Source organism: Saccostrea echinata, unplaced genomic scaffold (assembly GCF_033153115.1).
Source record: "Saccostrea echinata isolate AGI-Se365-2 ecotype Australia unplaced genomic scaffold, CSIRO_AGI_Sech_v1 ptg000025l, whole genome shotgun sequence".
Lineage (NCBI taxonomy): Eukaryota > Metazoa > Mollusca > Bivalvia > Ostreida > Ostreidae > Saccostrea > Saccostrea echinata.
Window position 1 is genome coordinate 17,557,642 of NW_026889774.1, and position 22,407 is coordinate 17,580,048.

Genomic DNA, 22,407 nt, shown 5'->3' on the forward strand with positions numbered 1-22,407 from the left:
GAGCCTCAACATGATAGAAAATATAGACATTTGTTCTTCATGCATATATTTCCATTGTATCATTTTTAGTGTTTGGTGGCAAAATTAACAAGAGGTCGAAGGGCCTTGAATCGCTCTTCTGATAAACTGTACAACCTATCACTTCTATTTGAAGCCTCTAAATATCCTGTATATTTGTATAAAGTCTTGAAATTCCAAAGGTACGTCAAAATGACCTGCATTTTAGATGAAACACCCTGAGAACCCAAGATGATTCTAAGCCAATTAGTACCCGAAATATTTAATTATAGTCATATAAATTGAAAAGTAGGTCACTGTGACTTACTTTTCAGTCGACTTACTCCGAGGACCCAAGATGCATCAACTGACAAAGTTTTATGATCATAGACCTTAAAATGTCCAAATTATGCCTCTAAAACGCTTTGAAATCGAATGCCTGCAAAGTTCAAAAAGTAGGTCACTGTGACCTACTTTTTAATAAATATGTTTTCTGGCCCCAAGATGCATCATCTTACAAAATTTAATGATTCTAAACCTCTCAGTATTCGAATTAATGACCTTAATTGTTTTAAAAAAGATTAGCCATAAAATTCAAAAAGTAGGTCAAGGTGACCTACTTTTTAGTCAACGTACTCCGAGGACCCAAGATACATCAACTGACATAGGCCTTAAATTGTTCAAAATATGCCTCAAAATCATTTTGAAAAAGAATGGCCGCAAAATTTAAAAAGTAGGTCACCGTGACCTACTTTTGAGTCAACATGATATGAGGTCCTTAGATGCATCAACTGACAAGATTTGATGATCCTAGTCCTTATAGTAAGCAAAATATCAACATTTTAATATAATGTAATTTTTGGTCAACTTTGAAGTGACCTTGAGACCATGCCCTTTGCCCCAGGGTGATTCCCCGTGCAAATTTTAATCTACAACATATCCTCATCCTTTTGTGTAAGTTTGGTGATAATCTGCCCAGTAGTTCTTGAGAAGAAGATTTTTTAGCAATCAGTACTTTTGTTTCTATTTTCCTAATTATCTCCCCTTGTTTAAGGGTCACAACCCTAGTTTTAGTAAAAATGGGAGCTGTTGGGCCAAGGATACCCTGTAACAAATTTGACAATAATTGGCCAAGGGGTTCTTGAGTTATGGCCCATATTCTATAAAGTTTACGCACACCGCATAAATGGCCATAGCATTAGCTCTTTGAGCCTTTGGCTCAGAGGAGCTAAAAATGGAAACCTCCACCGATTATTCTACTTTTCAGTTAATGCTGTGTTGTTGTTTTTTTTTTGTCGAATACATAACCTTTATAACAATAAATCTGCAGATTTCCCATCCCTCATGTGAGAAATAGTGCAAAAATTCTACATTTCCTCTATGATATGATTTTTAAAACATTTGTTACTATAAATAGAAATGGAAACCTCCACTGAATGTACTGCATTTCAGTTAATGCTGTCTTGCTCTTGTCAGTCGCCTTATGTCAACAACAGTAAATAACAGTTAGTCTGCAAATTGTCCACCCCTAATGTGAGAAACAGTGCAAAATTCTACATTTCTTTAATAATTTGCAGTATGTCTATTTTTAAACATTTTTTACTATAAATAGAAATTAAAACCTCCGCTTATTATTCTGCATTTCAGTTAATGCTTTCTTGTACTTGTTGTTCCCCTTATGTTATTAACAGTTAATAGCAGTTTGTCTGCAAATTGTCCATCCCTAATGTGAGAAAATAGTGCAAAATTCTACATTTTCTTGATAATTTGTAGAATGTCTATACATGTATTTAAACAATTGTTACTATAAATAGAAATGGAAACCTCCGCTTATTATTCTGCATTTCAGTTAATGCTCTCCTGTACTTGTCAGTCACATTATGTCAGTTACAGTTAATGACAGTTAGTATGCAAATTGTTCATCTCTAATGTGAGAACTAGTGCAAAAATCCACATTTCGTCATTAATTTCCCATGTGTCTAATTTTAGAGATTTGTACTATTTACAGAAATGAGAGCCTATCCTCAATAATGTGTGAGTTATTGCATTATCCCTTGTTCTAATTGATGAAATATTGGTGAGAGCAGTATGTTTATCACTTATGTTTTAGTGGAGCTTCTAAATGATAGAAAATAGTCATTTTTACACATATTATTAGACATGTCTATTTTAAGGCATTTGAAGCTATAAATAGAAAACGGAACTCCCTTCAAATAATATGCATAGTAGTTATTGGTGTCCAGTTTCTGACATTAACATATTGACTTTTACAGTATATTTCTGAAATACCTAACACTGACATCTTAAACTCTGCCCAAATTTGATTTTTTAGATTTTTCTGAAATATGTCTATTTATAGATACATGTTACTAAAAATAGTATTGAGATCCCACTCCAATTTTTTCATGAGGTGACACTCCTAATTCTGAAGTACGAAAACACACTTAAGATTTGAAAAATTTCCGTAGACATTTTTTTTTATTTAACCTTAAAATTCTCAAAAAAATACCAAATTTCCCATTTTACACATTTTCAGAAACAATGTCATTTTACAGGACCTTTTTCTTAGAGTAGGAATAATTCTGGAATAACCGATTATATGCCCTGTATACCTTAAAAGTTGATGTTTTCTTATGATACAATGATTTATGTTTGAGTTTACTACATAAAGATAAAAATGCATTTACATTTTCTCAATTTTCATGTTTTTATTTGGTCAAAAAGGGCCAAAAATGGCCAAATTCAATTGGTCCGTCTCCATGGCAACCGGGTGCACGTGTGAAACTTCTAACACCATATTTACTAGCTTTGTGCCAAGATGCACCTGTGGTGCAAATTTCATCAAAATGTCGTTTCCAAGATTTTTTGGTGCTTACAGAGAATGCATGTTAATATTTCTAGATGAAAATATTAGGGAAAATAAGTATTTTGAATTAGTTATGAGCATCGGTGATTTGAGTAGCTCCTCAAAATGCTTGGCGGTTTCAGAATTTATCAGAGCTGACTTATTTAAGGTCTGTAAAACAATTAAAGAGTGCAATTTGATGTCGGATTCATTTGAAATAGATAATCTAAGTGTAGTTTAATAATTCTAGATGAAAATATTAGGAAAAATAATTATTTTGAATTACGGTAGTTATAAGCATCGGTGATTTGAGTCGCTCTTCAAAATGGCGGTTTTAGAATTTATCAAGACTTACATATTTATCGTCTGAAAACAATTAAAAATGGAATTTGATGCCGATTTCATTTGAAATAGGTACTATTAGTGTAGTTTAATAATTCTAGATAAAAATATTAGGGAAAATAAGTAATTTGAATTAGTTATGAGCATCGGTGATTGGAGTCGCTTTTCAAAATAGCGGTTTCAGAATTTATCAAGACTTACATATTTATCGTCTGTAAAACAGTTAAAAAATGGAATTTGATGCCAGTTTCATTTGAAATAGGTAATCTAGGTGTAGTTTAAGAATTCTAGATGAAAATATTACATATAGGGAAAATAATTATTTTGAATTAGTTATGAGCATCGGTGATTTGAGTTGCTCTTCAAAATGGCGGTTTCAGAATTTATCAAGACTTATATATTTAGTTTAAAATATATTTATTCATTATAAATGAAATGGATTGAACAGCAGGCATAATGCCTATAATCGTTCTCTCCATAGGTCAAGGTACATTTAACAATTATTGATACATTTAACATTGAAAAACAGTACGTAAAATAGATCATTAATTGGTACATATTTTACGGGATGAATTTGTCCGTCAAATTCTAATTATGGGCCAACCGTGGGTTTTCCTCTTATTGTTGAACCCAGATTCATAAAACATCCAATAAGCCAACACGCGTTATGGTTTTAATACTTTTATATAGAATCAGCATGGCATATACTTTTACATGAGTTTGGGAACTATCAGCGCCGAAGGTCTGTTCCAGCTGACTATAAATTTTCACAACAAAACATACATATTGAATAATGATAGAACAAAATAAAAGGATTAACAATAAGTATTAAGAAATCAAGTATTAAACAATTATTGAGCGAATGATGACATTTTAGCGGCATGTATATAATAGAATTAAAGTAGATGAAAGATTAAGTGTCAATAAATATAAACAGAAGTCAATTAAGGGATTAAGTGTCCATCTCTGACTGTGCCTCGGGTAGGATTAAGGATATGTAGAATTTATAGAATTTAACACATTTGCCGAAATATACGAAAAGTTTTTATAAGAATTTACACGAAGTCTGAAAAGTTTATTTTCACAGTAATTTATAATAAGTCCGAAAAGTCGTATCCATCTCTGACTGTGCCTCGGGTAGGAATAAGGATATGTAGAATTTATAGTATTTAACACATTTGCCGAAATATACGAAAAGTTTTTATAACAATTTACACGAAGTCTGAAAAGTTTATTTTCACAGTAATTAATAATAAGTCCGAAAAGTCGTATTTTACACCGTAACACATGCTCCGCCTTCGCGTAAAACACGTCCTCGTGTTTTGAAATTTAGTTAATAGAAATTGCCTCTTCTTGGTTTTCCCTGATGTCTTCGTGGTTGAAATTGTTTATTTTCCACAAATACGGCCAGCAGATGATCCTTTTCATCCTCCAATATTTGGATGGTCTGTAGCAGGGCGTTGTTTTGTTCCCTTAACTGTTTGATTGTTTTCTCAGCTTCTGCCTGAATTTGCATTACATACTGATTATGTTTCATTCCGATCTCGTTTAACTTCCTCTGCATTAAGTCCATAATCACTCTATCACCGTGCGCATCGTCTTCCAGTTTGCGAATTTTCTCACGATAGATTTTATCATTAGAATTGCAAGATTGTTCTTGCATCTTCTTTTTCATAACCACATTTTGATTTTGAAGTTTTTTGATTTCAGATTCGGCTTTTGTTAATTTCGTTGTCAAACTCCTTTTCTCTTTATTTGCATTGCATATTTGAATTTTAAGATTTTTCAGTTCAGTTCGTAGAGCACACGAATTATCATATAATATAAACGAAATTGACTGTCCCGAAGAGAACTGAATGGCAGTTCTCGCAGAATTCGTCTGTTTTCGAGATACTTGCACAGTCGTTTCACGTCTCGCGTCTTTTTCCTGCTAGCAACCGGTCCCTTGCCCTCACTTTTTGGCTTTGATTCTTTAATCTGCGTGAAACACATCCTAGAATAATGTCCAATTCTTTGACATCTGTAGCACTTCTGGTTAAACGCGAAACATAAAACGTTAGGGTGTACGTTTCCACACCTTCCGCACACTGGATGCTGACATGAAGGGAAGTTGAACTTCTTCTGTCTCCACTGCGGTCGGAAAGAATATTCCATTGCTGGTCCTAATACGTGTACGTCTGCTTCATCTGTATCAGCACTGTCAAAATCTGGGGAAACTCGCTATTTGGCTCTTGTAGAGGTCCAGGATCTGACTACTACAAAATATATGTAGCGGCGGTTTATTCCCACTTAGCCAACATTTTGAGAAATCCTACTATCATTCCAATAACAGCGTGTCACTTTGCTAAATCAAGCGTGCTTACTTTGATTACCATATAACTCATCGATTGGCTGTTGGTTTCAACTCATTGAATCCTACTTTGCTTATTTAAGACAGGACTCAACAATAGCACTGACAGTACTGACCAATCGCATCGAATGACTGTGTACGAGTATTCCCACGGCATTTGTAGTAAACACTAACACGTGGTTTATCTGCTATTTCTACTATACAGGATCGCATATGTAAAAGTAGAAGGTAAAAAAGAAAAAAAAATATTAAATGGAATACCAAGTCTGGAAAATAATGTATTTATTCGGCATAAGATAACTAAGCATTAAACATCTATATACTCTGTTGCCTGAAAAAATGACAGTGTGTCGAGAACAGTGATTTCATTAAAGGCAGTGTATAAAGCAACTTTGATGTTTTGTGATAGAAGTGAGGCATATTTTTCTGTTTTCAGTAATATTTTGACTTTTCTGAAGCACAGTTCTGCTGGATTTAAGTCAGGTGAATGTGTAGGGAGAAATACATATTGAACACCAATAGTTGGTAGCCAGTTCCTGAGAACCACCTCAGACATATTATGATGAGTGGGAGCATTATCTACTATAAAGGTATCACACCGGTAATTGACCAATCAAAATGAACTTAGTCAATTGTAGTTCCATACATAATAAAGAAATATTTTTTTTATTGTGAGAATTTTTTTAATTTCCCTTATTCTATTTTTACATTTTTGGTATCTGGGCTTAGGATATTTTATGTACTTTGTAAAATATTAAAGGTTTTTGACAGGAAATTATATCTTTCGGGGCATAGGAGGCCACTTCCTGGGGTGCACACAGGATGTTTATAAACACATTAAATACTCGTGGTTTTGAGGGTATTCCTGTTTGCGGATGGAAAAAATCAGAAAATGCCGTGTAGGTACCCTATTTTTTGGTGTCAGCTGATGTGACTGGTAACGTTTAACACTTCCTGCTAAATATTTTTTCATGAATTCGAATACCTGATTTTTAATGATTTTTTTATTCTATATAGAATTACATAGTGAAAACAATTACCGGTGTGATACCTTGAAGGTGATTGTGTAAAATCATCTACACCCATATTAAAGGCAGTTTTAATTTTATAAAGGCATATTTCAACAAAATATGTCATTTTATGAACTTTCTGTGTGAAAGCACATATTTTTAGATTTAGAAGCAGGGTTGACATTAATTTATACAGATTTCTATGTAAAATACTAATAATATGTCATGTTTTACCCTCAAAACTCCAAATTATGACTTTCAAAGTAGGATTATGCATCTGACATGTAGAAAGAAGTTAGAAAATGTTGGTTTTTTATTTTAGATGACTTTAAACTCTGTGCACCACCTGACCGCAGTCAATTATAGTTTCTACAGACTTCGCTGTAAAAGCACTTTAGGCTGATTTTTTCAAGAAAAGACTAATTCTGGGTTTGTGAATGAGTTTTCAACATAAGCGACAACTGCGATAAAATGTGAAGAGGTAAAACATGTTTTTAAAAAGTGTTAAATTTTACAGAGACTGGGTTTACTTTCATTTTATTCACCTTAAGTGATTCATTTATTACTGGAATGGAGGAATAGAAATAATGAAATGAGTTAAATTTGTCTAATAAAAGTAATGTACAAATAAAATTTATTAAGAATTTTTCAAAAATAAGAAGCTTATGACCAAAAATGCCTAAATACTGTCAGGGCATGAGAGTGAATACTTATTCTGAGTCCCAACCATGCATCACACATATAGTGCAGAATGTCACTTAGCACCATGGTATGCCTGTTATGGTTCTCTAGACTTTTTCCATGCTTTCGCAGCTGACATTCAAGATTTTTCAGTTTGCCGGAGAATGTTTTTTGTCATTTTACCACTTTTATGTAGGTGCTGACCCTCTCTTTTAAATTAAGCCTCAGTCAGGATGTTTATTTTAGCATGATTTGTCAAGCACATTAATGTACTGAAATATTAATAAATTACAAATTAAAGTGATGAAGAAATTTGACATATTTACACAATCAAAATATCAGAATAACCATAATTCAGCTAATAAAGTGCCCTGTTTTTCTTTTGTCACTTCCTATAAATTTTATCAGCAGTTTTTGTACACCCACCCACCCCCAAGAATCATGGAGGATGGCCTGATATTAGTTTCTTTGTTGCATTTATTCACATTTAAAAGTGTTAAGAATAAACATGTTTAAGATTTATATTTTTAAATTTAAATGTTGAATTTTTATGTAAGTTTGGTGAAACAAAAAGCTGTAATCTTGAATTAATCATGCAAATTCATCAAACACCTTTGAAATTCCTGAGTAATTCAATGAAAAGAGAATAATTATGTATGTTCAATTGGAATTTCATGGCTAATTTGTGTCTGCAGAGAAAGCCAGTTACATAAATCACAACAATAAATTACATCTGAATTGTTTTCTCCATTTTCTTATCATCAAAGCAAGTTTAATGGAGTGTCAGAGCTGTCCAGAACCTCCTCAGATGCTGATATCATTTGGACTGCCCTGTGTTACAACACAGCTTTTAGATAAACTTCTGCATAGCAGGTTGTAGACAAGTACCTAGGCTTTATTTGGAACATAAATTGACCAGATGCAGATTTTATTATCGGCCTAATATTTAAGAATTTCTGTAAATTCTGTCATTCTTAGGAAGGTAAAATGCAATTTTGTTATGTAATAATTGCATAATGGTCTCAGACTTGTGAATTATTTTTTGTTTGTTGTGAAGAACAGTGCATATACTCTCCACGGATACAAAATTGGTTGCCAGGCTTAGTTTGTTAAGGATGAAATTCTGCTTCAAAATATGCACAAAAAACTTCTGTCAGAGTGCTCAGTGTGTATTCTTGACTGCTCTGGAGTAAGGGAGATAAATGCATCATATCTCCAGCAATAATGGGAATTAAATCCCCAGACTTCAGGATGTTAGTGACAGTTATTTAAGAAATCTCAGGTGCAAAAATGAAAAAAATCTGACAACTTCAAAGGTCCTTCAAGGCTATCTCCTCGTTGAAATACTTTTTCTCCTTCATCTGTATAAGAATTTCCCGCCTCTCCTAAAAAATGCAAAAAATCAATGGAGTTGGAGGAACCCTCCACGATCTTCACATATTTAATTCCAGATACACCAATTATAAGACTGACAGTATAATGAACTTTTGTATTAAATTTAGAAACAGTAAAACAGGGGGTTCCTTTTGTTGAGTGGCCATATACTCTATTTCCATCAGAAAGAACGAATCCCATTTCATCCATAAATTTGAGTGCAAATGGGTCTTTATTACTCACATATTGTAACTAGTGCTAATTGTAACGGGAACCGTTACAGATGTTCCCCAAACGGCTCCCCAATCCCTTATGATGCCCCATTCCCTACAAGCTTCAATAAATTAGACAATACTTTTGTAATATAGATGGACACTTTATTTTTAAGGGTATTTCATTGGAAAACTACTCCGATATAGCCATATGGGTATTAGCCAATCAAATTTCAGCGCGTGTGCTTGCACATGTTTTCTACATTTTTCACATTAATTATCTTATAGTGTCTCACAATACATACATTTGTTTTAAATATTAAAGAATTTCATTGAAAAATAAGAGAGATGTACCCTTTAAGTATTAGCCAATCAAAATTCAGCATACGCGCATGCATGGCCTTGCATTCAATTTTGATAGTATCATAATGTAGGAGCTCTATGTGCCTATCCATGTCATAAATTTCATCCTGTTTTGTTGAAAACCAAGGGAGTTATAGACATTTAAAGTTTCAACCAATCAGATTGCAGCACACCTGCATGCGAATGTTTTCAAGAAATTTCCTATATAACATGTTGTAGCACCTTATGATATATACTTATATTCTAAATTTCAAAGTATTTCGTCAAAAAACAAGGAAATTATTGAGATTTTTGTATCAGCCAATCAGAGAAGAGTGCACGTGCATGCGCGTGAGTTCACGCTAATTTGACCATGTTATCTTGTCTAGACTACTAATATATCTTTATATTTTGAGTTTCAAAGCAATTCATCAAGAAATATAAAAGTTACCGCTTCATCAAGTATATCAGTCATTTCACTCATTGCACGCGCGCGCACGTGCATGCATGTGCGCGCAAAATGACCTTCGTTCCGAACACCTACACAACATGCCTATTAACCCTAAAAAGGTTTCATGTCAATCGGATGAGTGGTTCTATGAGAACACTCCCGGACAAAAAAGTACCGGAGAAGAAAGTAGAAAAAAAGAATGATAACTAGTGCTAATTGTAACGGGAACCGTTACAGATGTTCCCCAAACGGCTCCCCAATCCCTTATGATGCCCCATTCCCTACAAGCTTCAATAAATTAGACAATACTTTTGTAATATAGATGGACACTTTATTTTTAAGGGTATTTTATTGGAAAACTACTCCGATATAGCCATATGGGTATTAGCCAATCAAATTTCAGTGCATGTGCTTGCACATGTTTTCTACATTTTTCACATTTATTTTCTTATAGTGTCTCACAATACATACATTTGTTTTAAATATTAAAGAATTTCATTGATAAATAAGAGAGATGTGACCATTTAAGTATTAGCCAATCAGAATTCAGCATACGCGCATGCATGGCCTTGCATTCAATTTTGATAGTATCATAATGTAGGAGTTCTACGTGCCTATCAATGTCATAAATTTCATCCTGTTTTGTTGAAAACCAAGGGAGTTATAGACATTTAAAGTTTCAACCAATCAGATTGCAGCACACCTGCATGCACATGTTTTCAAGAAATTTCCTATATAACATGTTGTAGCACCTTATAATATATACTTATGTTCTAAATCTCAAAGTATTTTGCCAAAAAACAAGGAAATTTTTGTATCAGCCAATCAGAGAAGAGCGCACGTGCATGCGCGTGAGTTCACGCTAATTTGACCATGTCATCTTGTCTAGACTACTAATATATCTTTATATTTTGAGTTTCAAAGCAATTCATCAAGAAATATAAAAGTTACCGCTTCATCAAGTATATCAGTCATTTCACTCATTGCACGCGCGCGCACGTGCATGCATGTGCGCGCAAAATGACCTTCGTTCCGAACACCTACACAACATGCCTATTAACCCTAAAAAGGTTTCATGTCAATCGGATGAGTGGTTCTATGAGAACACTCCCGGACAAAAAAGTACCGGAGAAGAAAGTAGAAAAGAATAATAATAATAATAATAACTAGACTCTTGTTGCCATGGCAACAAAAAAGTCTTCCGTTCTTCTAAATCTGTAAGAATTTGCTTTTTTTCTGTGTAAAAAACATACATATCATATTTACTGTGAAAGAAAAAAAAACTGGAAAAAAGTCCTTTCAGTACTTAAGGTACTTTGATTTTCATTATCAATCTTGTATAATATATTTGGCACCTATAAAAGATAAACGTATATCATTAGCAATTAAAAAAAAATTGTTTGCAATCATTTCTAAGACAAACAAACAGACGAACGAACACCGTACTATCATAAACTTCATTGTCTGTATATTTTGGCATAATTGTGATGGTGTTATAAAAAATATAATGAATTAAGTTAGTATCACACTAAACGTAAAGTCACTGAGTTTTGTAAAGTTATAATATCAAGATTTGACAGCATACCTATAAGACAGATTATTCAATTACAGTAATTCTTCAGCAATCGATTGATTGATTGATTGATTGATTATACGTATGTTGTTTAACGTCCCTCTCCAGAATTTTTCACTCACGTGGAGACGCCACCACTCGCCGGTGGAGACTGCAAATTTTTATCCTATATACTTTGGCACTTATCGCAATTGAGCAGTGAGGAATCTTTTTTATGCCAGCACCTTCTGCGACAAGGGACCTCGATTTATACGATCTCATCCAAAGGACCGGTCTCCACGTCCCACAATCGAAGTTCATAATACCGAGATATTTTATTTTATTCTATTCTTTCACAAGTTTATTGCATCAAATTTACTTAAAGATCATACTTCAAGATCATTTCGAACTCAGGCTACTTAATTGCAGTGCATACAGCGTCAAGTGATTTTGATTGACACACGTGCACTTCGTGTGATACTTTTTAAGCTGAAAAATATACAGGATGTGACCATGACTGACTATGAAATCAGAAAACATCTAATAAAGAATGGTGTGGCCGATATAGAACTAATTTATGGTCTGGATCGGGATTAAGAGGGAATCTCTCCTCTCTCTCTCTCTCTCTCTCTCTCTCTCTCTCTCTCTCTCTCTCTCTCTCTCAGACATGTAAATTGAACATTTCATAATTATAGAATATGAAATTCTGTATACATGTAAATGGTAATGTTATTCACATGTTCCAGATTTAAATCTAAAACGAATATATAATTCAAATGCCTAGCTGCACGAACGTCTCCAAATATTAATCAAGATGGGGGGGGGGGGCTTCAAAGGAATTAGATAATTTTATGTTTTATGAATTATAAGGAAAAGTACGGACGTCAGTTGCATGTACAGATTATATATCATTGCATAAAATTGTGTTCATTCAGATATACTTATCCCACATATATCAACAGACCTGTACAATTTTTTTATCATGTTTTTTTTTTTTTTCAAAAGAAACATATAGCGTACCATTATTTCACACACTCTTTAACTCTTTGAGTATTTCACAAGAATCCAAGAATCGCCTTTTCACATCTTTTATAATTCCTTGGGTATATAGAGTATAGATCATGTGTCATAAATAATCTAACCTTTTATCAAATATACATGTAATAACCAAATCTAATCTATAGATTGATTTTCTTTCTAGTGGCAGATATCAATTTATTTATAAAGGCTTTAAAACAGTACTGTATTACAATTTTCTATCGCTTAATTCCTTTTTTGAGTGTATGTAATATTTTTTAATATCGAAAGTAAAACTCGGAAATCGGGATAATTTCGCATTCAAATCATAGAGAATAATAAATCGTCTGCATTATAGAAGGCTTATAACTATCGTATTCTGAACTTAATATACGAAATAGATAAAACTGCATGCCTGTCCATCACTATAAATGTATATTCAGTGCTTATAATATATTTACTTGAATTAGCTACCTAGCATATATATTAACTTTTTTAGATATATTCATGTGTAAATCAATCAACTGTCAATACAGACTTACACTACACTGGCAACTTCAAACTTTACATGCACTGGAAGCGGTAACCAACGTTCTCTTAAATTTTGAAGAGTGAATATAGAACGTCTAAATATTTTGATATGGAGAGTGTATATGTCTCTGACGTCATCGATACTATTTCCGCCTTTATCTCGAAAGTTCTATTCTCACTTACAAGTCAGAGTTATCTTTCTTTGCCCATTGTCTACACACTAGGTAAATAGGGAAAATGAGGGTACCGAAAATCTGCAAAATGTGGAATCTGATTTCAAAACAAATTATATATTTAGTATTTGTAGAATAACCTCTGTTATACAAAATAATATCTTGAAAAAATATTAAAAAACAAAAAAGTTGAAAATTGACCAAACACAAGTTCACTTCCGGTTCGGACAGGAAGTACCGGAAACACACGAAAACAACTTCGAAACAAAGAGAATGTCATGATCTAATACTCCTGTAAATTTCACATCTTTACCTCAAACCGTTTCCGAGAAAAATTCCGGACAAAAGTCCATTTAAAAATTGGAAATTCGGCCGTAACTTCGGACCGGAAGTAAATTTTTCAAAAAACGGAATTTTATATAAACTTCATATATCAGCCTACTATCATGTGAAAAATTGTGAAAATCTATCCAACCATCTCTGAGTAATCGCGCTCACAAAATTTGGGAGGAATAATAATAATAATAATAACTAGACTCTTGTTGCCATGGCAACAAAAAAGTCTTCCGTTCTTCTAAATCTGTAAGAATTTGCTTTTTTTTCTGTGTAAAAACATACATATCATATTTACTGTGAAAGAAAAAAGTCCTGTCAGTACTTAAGGTACTTTGATTTTCATTATCAATCTTGTATAATACATTTGGCACCTATAAGAGATATACGTATATCATTAGCAATTTAACAAAAAATTGTTTGCAATCATTTCTAAGTCAAACAAACAGACGAACGAACACCGTACTATCATAAACTTCACAGTGTGTATGTTTAGGCATAATTGTGATGGTGGTATAAAAAAATATAATGAATTAAGTTAGTATCACATTAAATGTAAAGTCACTGAGTTTTGTAAAGTTATAATATCAAGATTTGACAGCATACCTATAAGACAGATTATTCAATTACAGTAATTCTTCAGCAATCGATTGATTGATTATACGTATGTTGTTTAACGTCTCTCTCCAGAATTTTTCACTCACATGGAGATGCCACCACTCGCCGGTGGAGACTGCAAATTTTTGTCCTATACTTTGGCACTTATCGCAATTGAGCAGTGAGGAATCTTTTTTATGCCAGCACCTTCTGCGACAAGGGACCTCGATTTATACGATCTCATCCAAAGGACCGGTCTCCACGTCCCACAATCGAAGTTCATAATACCGAGATATTTTATTTTTTATTTTATTCTATTCTTTCAGAAGTTTATTGCATCAAATTTACTTAAAGATCATACTTCAAGATCATTTCGAACTCAGGCTACTTAACTGCAGTGCATACAGCTTCAAGTGATTTTGATTGACAGGTCAACACAGGTGCACTTCGTGTGATACTTTTTAAGCTGAAAAATATACAGGATGAGACCATGACTGACTATGAAATCAGAAAACATCTAATAGAGAATGGGTGTGACCGATAAAGAACTAATTTTTGGTCTGGATCGGGATTAAGAGGGAATCTCTCCTCTCTCTCTCTCTCTTTCAGACATGTAAATTGAACATTTCATAATTATAGAATATGAAATTCTGTATACATGTAAATGGTAATGTTATTCTTAATCTAAAACGAATATATAATTCAAATGCCTAGCTGCACGAACGTTTCCAAATATTAATCAAGACGGGGGGGGGGGGGGGGGGCTTCGAAGGAATTAGATAATTTTATGTTTTATGAATTATAAGGAAAAGTACGGACGTCAGTTGCATGTACATGATTATATATCATTGCATAAAATTGTGTTCATTCAGATATACTTATCCCACATATCAACAGACCTGTACAATTTTTTTATCATTTTTTTTTTCAAAAGAAACATATAGCGTACCATTATTTCACACACTCTTTAACTCTGAGTATTTCACAAGAATCCAAGAATCGCCTTTTCACGTCTTTTATAATCCCTTGGGTATATAGAGTATAGATCATGTGTCATAAATAATTTAACCTTATATCAAATATACATGTAATAACCAAATCTAATCTATAGATTGATTTTCTTTCTTTTCAGTGGCAGATATCAATTTATTTATAAAGGCTTTAAAACAGTACTGTATTACAATTTTCTATCGCTTAATTCCATTTTTGAGTGTATGTAATATTTTTTAATATCGAAAGTAAAACTTGGAAATCGGAATAATTTCGCATTCAAATCACAGAGAACAATAAATCGTCTGCATTATAGAAGGCTTATAACTATCGTATTCTGAACTTAATATACGAAATAGATAAAACTGCATGCCTGTCCATCACTATAAATGTATATTCAGTGCTTATAATATATTTACTTGAATTAGCTACCTAGCATATATATAATTTTTTTTAGATATATTCATGTGTAAATCAATCAACTGTCAATACAGACTTACACTACACTGGCAACTTCAAACTTTACATGCACTGGAAGCGGTAACCAACGTACTCTTAAATTTTGAAGAGTGAATATAGAACGTCTAAATATTTTGATATGGAGAGTGTATATGTCTCTGACGTCATCGATACTATTTCCGCCTTTATCTCGAAAGTTCTATTCTCACTTACAAGTCAGAGTTATCTTTCTTTGCCCATTGTCTACACACTAGGTAAATAGGGAAAATGAGGGTACCGAAAATCTACAAAATGTGGAATCTGATTTCAAAACAAATTATATATTTAGTATTTGTAGAATAACCTCTGTTATACATAATAATATCTTGAAAAAATATTAAAAAACAAAAAAGTTGAAAATTGACCAAACACAAGTTCACTTCCGGTTCGGACAGGAAGTACCGGAAACACACGAAAACAACTTCGAAACAAAGAGAATGTCATGATCTAATACTCCTGTAAATTTCACATCTTTACCTCAAACCGTTTCCGAGAAAAATTCCGGACAAAAGTCCATTTAAAAATTGGAAATTCGGCCGTAACTTCGGACCGGAAGTGAATTTTTCAAAAAACGGAATTTTATATAAACTTCATATATCAGCCTACTATCATGTGAAAAATTGTGAAAATCTATCCAACCATCTCTGAGTAATCGCGCTCACAAAATTTGGGAGGAATAATAATAATAATAATAATAACTAGACTCTTGTTGCTATGGCAACAAAAAGGTCTTCCGTTCCTATATGATACCGTTTGCATTGATTTTTTTTTGTAGAGAAACGTGTACAGTATGTAATAATTAAGTTGTAAAGAATCTAAAATTTGTCCCTTCGGTACTTGCAGTCCATTGATTTTTACTGCAAAAATGAATGTATCTGTTGTACTTATATAAGATATTGTATGCATGTTTTTTTTCATTAGTAGAAGTATATTTAAACTATTTTAAATTTAAAAGTTAAAATGGGGGAGGGGGTTTTATCTAGAAAACAACTTGTCAGTTCTTACAGTACTTTGATTTTCACTACAAAAATGAATGTATCCACCGTCCTTATATATAAACATGACAAATTTAATACATGTAGTGTATGAATTGAATTTTGCATTTAGAGAAACATCTATATATAAGTCGAAGTAAAAAAGAATAGTAAATATCCTTTCAGTCCTTGCGGTACTTTGATTTTTATTGGCTAATGAAAATACCTTCCATAGGTAACTTATTCTATGCATTGATTTTTATGTATAGAAAAAACATGCCTGTTTATACTACACTGTAGTTTGAAAAAATTGGGTATCTAAAACAGTCCTCTCAGTACTTCAGGTACTTTGATATTTACTGCAATTCAATGTAGTCTTCATTCTTATATATGATACTGTATGTATTGATTTTTGTATGCAGAGAAACATGTAAACATAACCTTCATGTAAGTTAAAGTAAGAAATGCGCTATCAGTACTTTTAGTACTTTGATTTTTGAAAGGAAAAAGAAAGTAGCTGAAATCTATAAAACGGGTGACCTGATTTCAAAACAAATTATACATTTGGCACTTATAGACCTATGTCTATTACGCCTAAAAATATCTTGAAAATATGTTTAAAAACAAAAAAGTCGAAAATTGACCAAAACACAAATTCACTTCCGGTTTAGACAGGAAGTTCCAGACACAAACGAAAATCACGTAGAAACAAAAAGAATGTCATGATCTATCATTCCTGTAAATTTCACATCTTTACCTCAAACCCTTTCTGAGAAAAACACCGGACAAAAATGCAATTTAAAATTTGAAATACGGCCGTAACTTCGGACCGGAAGTGAATTTTTCAAAAAACGGAATTTTATATAAACTTCATATATCAACCTATTATCCAGTGAAAAATTGTGAAAATCTATCGAAACATCTCTGAGTAATCGCGCTCACAAAATTTGGGAGGAATAATAATAATAATAATAATAATAAAAAAAAACAATACAATCACTATAGGTCTTCCGTTGTGAACGGAAGACCTAAAAAGAAACAATACAATCACTATAAGTCTTCCGTTGTGAACGGAAGACTTAAAAAGAAACAATACAATCACATAATAAGTCTTCCGTTGTGAACGGAAGACTTAATAATAATAATAAGAAACAGAGTAAAAACAATATGTTCCCAAACTTCGTTTGGGGAACATAATAATAATAAGAAGAAGAAGAAGAAACAGAGTAAAAACAATATGTTCCCAAACTTCGTTTGGGGAACATAAAAATCGTTGAGTGTACTGTAAATTTGGTAAAGTAAACCTGTTAGCATGAGACACTGTGACACGTTTCAGAGTCATATTCAGATCTTTGTTGATAATATTTGAGACGGTCTGTGTACTAATACTTTGAAGAGTGTTAGAGTATTGTAAAATATTATCTTTTATTAACTTGAGTGACATTGTTGGGTTAATAGTTTTCAAAAGAGCAACATGATTCAAATCCTCTGGTTGTACGGTTTTAGGTCGGCCTCCTCGTAACGGTCTTCTGCATACGGCACCAAGCGTAGCATACCTTTTCCATATTGAGGAAATACAACTTACAGTTATACCAAATTTTTCTGCAACAGATTTACGTAGACCTACAGATTTACGTAGACCTCTCGGTAATTTTAGATTTGAAACCTCGGCTCCCCCTTTCATCAGGTGGTCGATTACAATCCTCCGAAAGTCCTCTCCCAGTTCTTTACCACTTACATATGATCTTCCAAATTTATTTCGTTTTTCCATTCTGTCCTCCTAAAAATGACTCAAACAAATCAGACCTAACATTCTTAATAAATTAAAAGTTTTCTATACCAGACCAATTAATTTCCGTCTATTAATTCATGATTTTAAACTGGACTCTGTTTTGGAAATTTTCTTGAAAGGGCAGCAACTTCTTTAAATTTCTTAAAAGGAGAGGGAGGGGGTGTTAGATGATATGCAGGTAAAAAAAATGAAGTTTGGGTGAAGGAGCGGTGTTACGCTTTGACGAAATTTTGAAGGGGGAAAGAACATACAGAAATATGATTGGCAGAGGAGTGGGGAGCCCTAACTTTCTAAAGTTTGAAGGGCAATTGGAGAGCAGCTGGGTCCATTTCATTGTCTACAATTAGTTGACCCCCCTTCCCGCTTTTTTTTTGTGCCTGTCATATTAAACCATTACACATAAATTTAAAATATTACACACATGTACAAGCTTCATGGTCCAGGTACATATAAACTGTAACCCCCCCCCCCATTAATTTTGCCACGTACTGTACTATACATACAATAAAAAAAATTGCCAAATTACACCATACAATAAAGTGTGGACCCCCCTTCCCCCATAATAATGTCTGATCCCCCCTTTTTTTCAAGAAATTCTTTTCGATTGCGCCCACTCCACCTCAAAGTGCTTCTCATGGGCCTGTTTAATATTTTATTTATTTAAAGCTTGTAGCTAAAATAAATAAAAGTTACTTGTTTCATTAATATGATTGTAGAATTGCAAGACAATTTCTACTGTTATGTATGTTTTATACTTGAAATTGGTGCATGTATGTGTACCTGGTATAGACTGTTAGTGGCACTTTGTAATCCTTGCTAAATTGGATACTTAAATTGGAATGTATCGCATGGTGTTTATTAAAACTACTTGTAAAAGCATAATTAGCTCTTACAATTCGAACGCTCCTGCAACCCATCACTGTCCAGTCTCAATTCTACATATCTATTGATAAAATAAATAAGAGATTTTTGTTACGTTGACATACCTGTATAATCTTTTTTTATGGCTGACCGCCGCTGTCTTGCTTGCTTTGCTTGGAATTCGTGAGACAAACGTGTTTTAAATGTTATGTAACTATACAATTGAGAACGTTTCAGAGATTTTATTGTTACACTGTCACGTTGGAACACAACTACAGTAGTACTCACTATAGTAACAGTCATGGCGTTTTTCAGAGAGAGTGCTCGAGAAGCATACTTGAAAATTCATTACGAAAATTATGGTGTGAAACGTGTATCTCCGTTATCTGTAGAATTATCAGAACTTGCATCATATATTGGACTAAAAAGTGCAATATGTTCCGAAATAAAGTGCATCGGGCGAATGTCTGGAGCTGTTTTTGCATATCGCGACTATGTTGACCTAACAGAAAGACATTACACCAGGTTTTTGGACTTCATATCTTCGTCGGATTCAAGTGTAAACGTTAAAGTGTTTGAGAACGCAATTGTGCCAAACTCACATGCAACACCACAAGGTGATAGCGATCTGCAGCCAACAGTCCAAGAGGACACTTCGAACATTTTTGAAAACTTTGTATACAAAACACCAATAGAACATTCAATGAATAGTTTAAAACAGGAGATTCTGGAACTGGAAGTCCAGAGCGAAAGTGCTGCTGACCACCTTCAAAATTTAAAAAATAAATTCTGTGGCAATGCCGTCCCCAGTTTTGGAAAACAATGCTCAAATTGCCACTTAAAATTAGAGTATAATGCAAGACAATGCAGGCTTGAAAAATGTATCTCCAGTCAACAATGTGGTGACATTAGTAAGCATCAAGAGGAAAGGGCACCTCTTGAGTCCGCCAATGATTTTTTTGAAAAAAATACAAAAAGAACTAAGTCTAAAACAATTGAATATGATACGAAATTAAAAGCATCAGAATCCGTAAAAAATTCGTTTTCAGAAAAAATTCGATGCCATTTAATAAACAGCAACAAACCTAAATATCTCCTTAAAATATCGGATGACAGTTTTCTCCCTCGTTCCGGAATTGTGAATTGCGATATTGCAAAACTTGAAAAATATTATCAGGGAAAGTGTCCTGAAAACCTAGGATTGGCCTCCAATTTATTTGGAACCATTATATCAAATTTCGATAAACAACACACAAATAAATTTTCAACTTCCGAAAGAAACAACCCAGCTAAGCGCATCTTGGAGGAAAATACTATTTTTCCAGTTAAGTTTCCCAGGCGTGTCCCCTCTTCAACGCACCCAAACCCGGAAAGCGATTATCAAAACAAAGGTATGTATAGCATGACAAGTTAATCAGGCTAAAAATATTTTACTGTGTAAGCTTTGAAAAATGATACGCCGAGTGTAAAGTAATAAAAAAGCAGTATTTTGTGACTGATTCCAAAATCCGTCCCTTACATTTATTTCTGCATGTACCGGTATGTACCAATCTAGTACATTTCTAATTTTAAAAAATGCAGTTAACCTTTTGACGTCGGATTCCACTTTTTCTGATCTCCATTTCTATCCATTAGTGTGCAATTACTGTGTAGAACTCTACTAAAAAGTCAGTTTCATAAAATTAATTCATTTTTATAAATTCTTTTTCAGCTGATGTTCCTCATCTTCCGTTGAAGAAACGCTAGAACTTTAAAAAATGTGTAAATCAAAGTCTTCATAATAAATTTAAATCTTGAAAAGGTCTTCTATATACTTGTGTATTATCATTAATCATCAAGCCGATTATTCCGGCTTTTTCTGATTAATGTCATATCAAATTTTTCCTTTCAAAACACTTTTACAAAAATGACAGTACGGAACTATACCAGACTTCAGAACTGTACAGCTGTATATATCAATGACAATAGTGATAAAGGTTTTGAGAAGCTTGATTTGTTGGGAAACTACATATAGCTGAACTAACTTATATGTTGAATTTTTTTTACCTCCACTCGGTTATGTCACAATGTGACTTACTATAGTATGGTATTGGAAGCAAAACGGGCTTTGTCTGACAACGTGTTAGTGTTTACTACAAATGCCGTGGGAATACTCGTACACGGTCATTCGATGCGATTGGTCAGTACTGTCAGCGCTATTGTTGGGTCCTGTCTTTAATATGCAAAGTAGGATTCAATGAGTTGAAACCAACAGCCAATCGATGAGTTACATGGTAATCAAAGTAAGCACGCTTGATTTAGCAAAGTGACACGCTGTTATTGGAATGATAGTATTCCCACATAGCCAACATTTTGATTTTTATACCTGGGTGATCAGAGGGCTATAGTCTGTTTTATATACCACATTTAAATTAAGGTATGTTGATATAATCAGCATATCAAAAGTCAATACTGTAAATTATAGAATCCATTTTTTTTTTAATTCCAATTGATAAAATGACTTGATTTTTTTTTTAAATTTACTAGTCAGTAGATCAGAAACAAATAATAAAATATTTTATTCAGCTTTTTTCTGTGATATTTAAAAACAGACTATAGCCTACCTGTAATTAAATTCTTTTTGTTCTCTACCTGCACCCCATTCCCACTTAGCCAACACAGATTTACCTGTCGTTACCCTTAGGTTTCTCACACCAAGTTTTACGGGATGAATGTGTCCGTCAAATTCTAATTCTGGGCCAACCGTGAGTTTTCCTCTTATTGTTGAACCCAGATTCATAAAACCTCAAACCAACACGCGTTATTAAGGTCTTCCGTTCCAACGGAAGACATTCTACTGATTCTGATGGTTAAGATTATTATTAAGGTCTTCCGTTTCCAACGGAAGACCTTCTACTGATTGTGATGATTAAGATTATTCTTATTATTCTTTTTTTTTCCCTAGACGCCAACTTTGAAGCTTCATATCTTCCTCATTCCTGAACGGATTTTGTTCAAATTTTCAGAGCTTTTAGACTTTACAAAACACTATCAGAATACCGTAATACCTTCTGTTCACGAGTTATTCCCCTTTGAATGAAATTTGAATGCCTTTGATTTCCAGACAAAGGCTCAGAGACTGTAATAATTGGAGCACAAAACCCTTTGAAATTGAAAAGAAGAAGCATTGAAGTTGTGCACATCGGTTTTTCTTTCTTGATCTTTGCATTAAAAATGGCGCTAGAGAGGGGTCAAAAGTTAGAACGCGGAAAAGAGCAAAAATTTTGACATATTTTCCTTTATATCTTTAAAACTAAAAATAAATTGTTAAAACATGTAGAATAAAAGTTGTGCATAATTCCAAGAGCTTTCATTTGATATCATTTAATAGGGGTTGGCCCCTTAAATTAGGGATCTAGAGCCCTTGAAAGTTTTCGCTGTATAACTCAAAAACGGTAAATATTTCGATATGGTTTTCGGAATTAAAGTTGCTCTTTAACACCTTA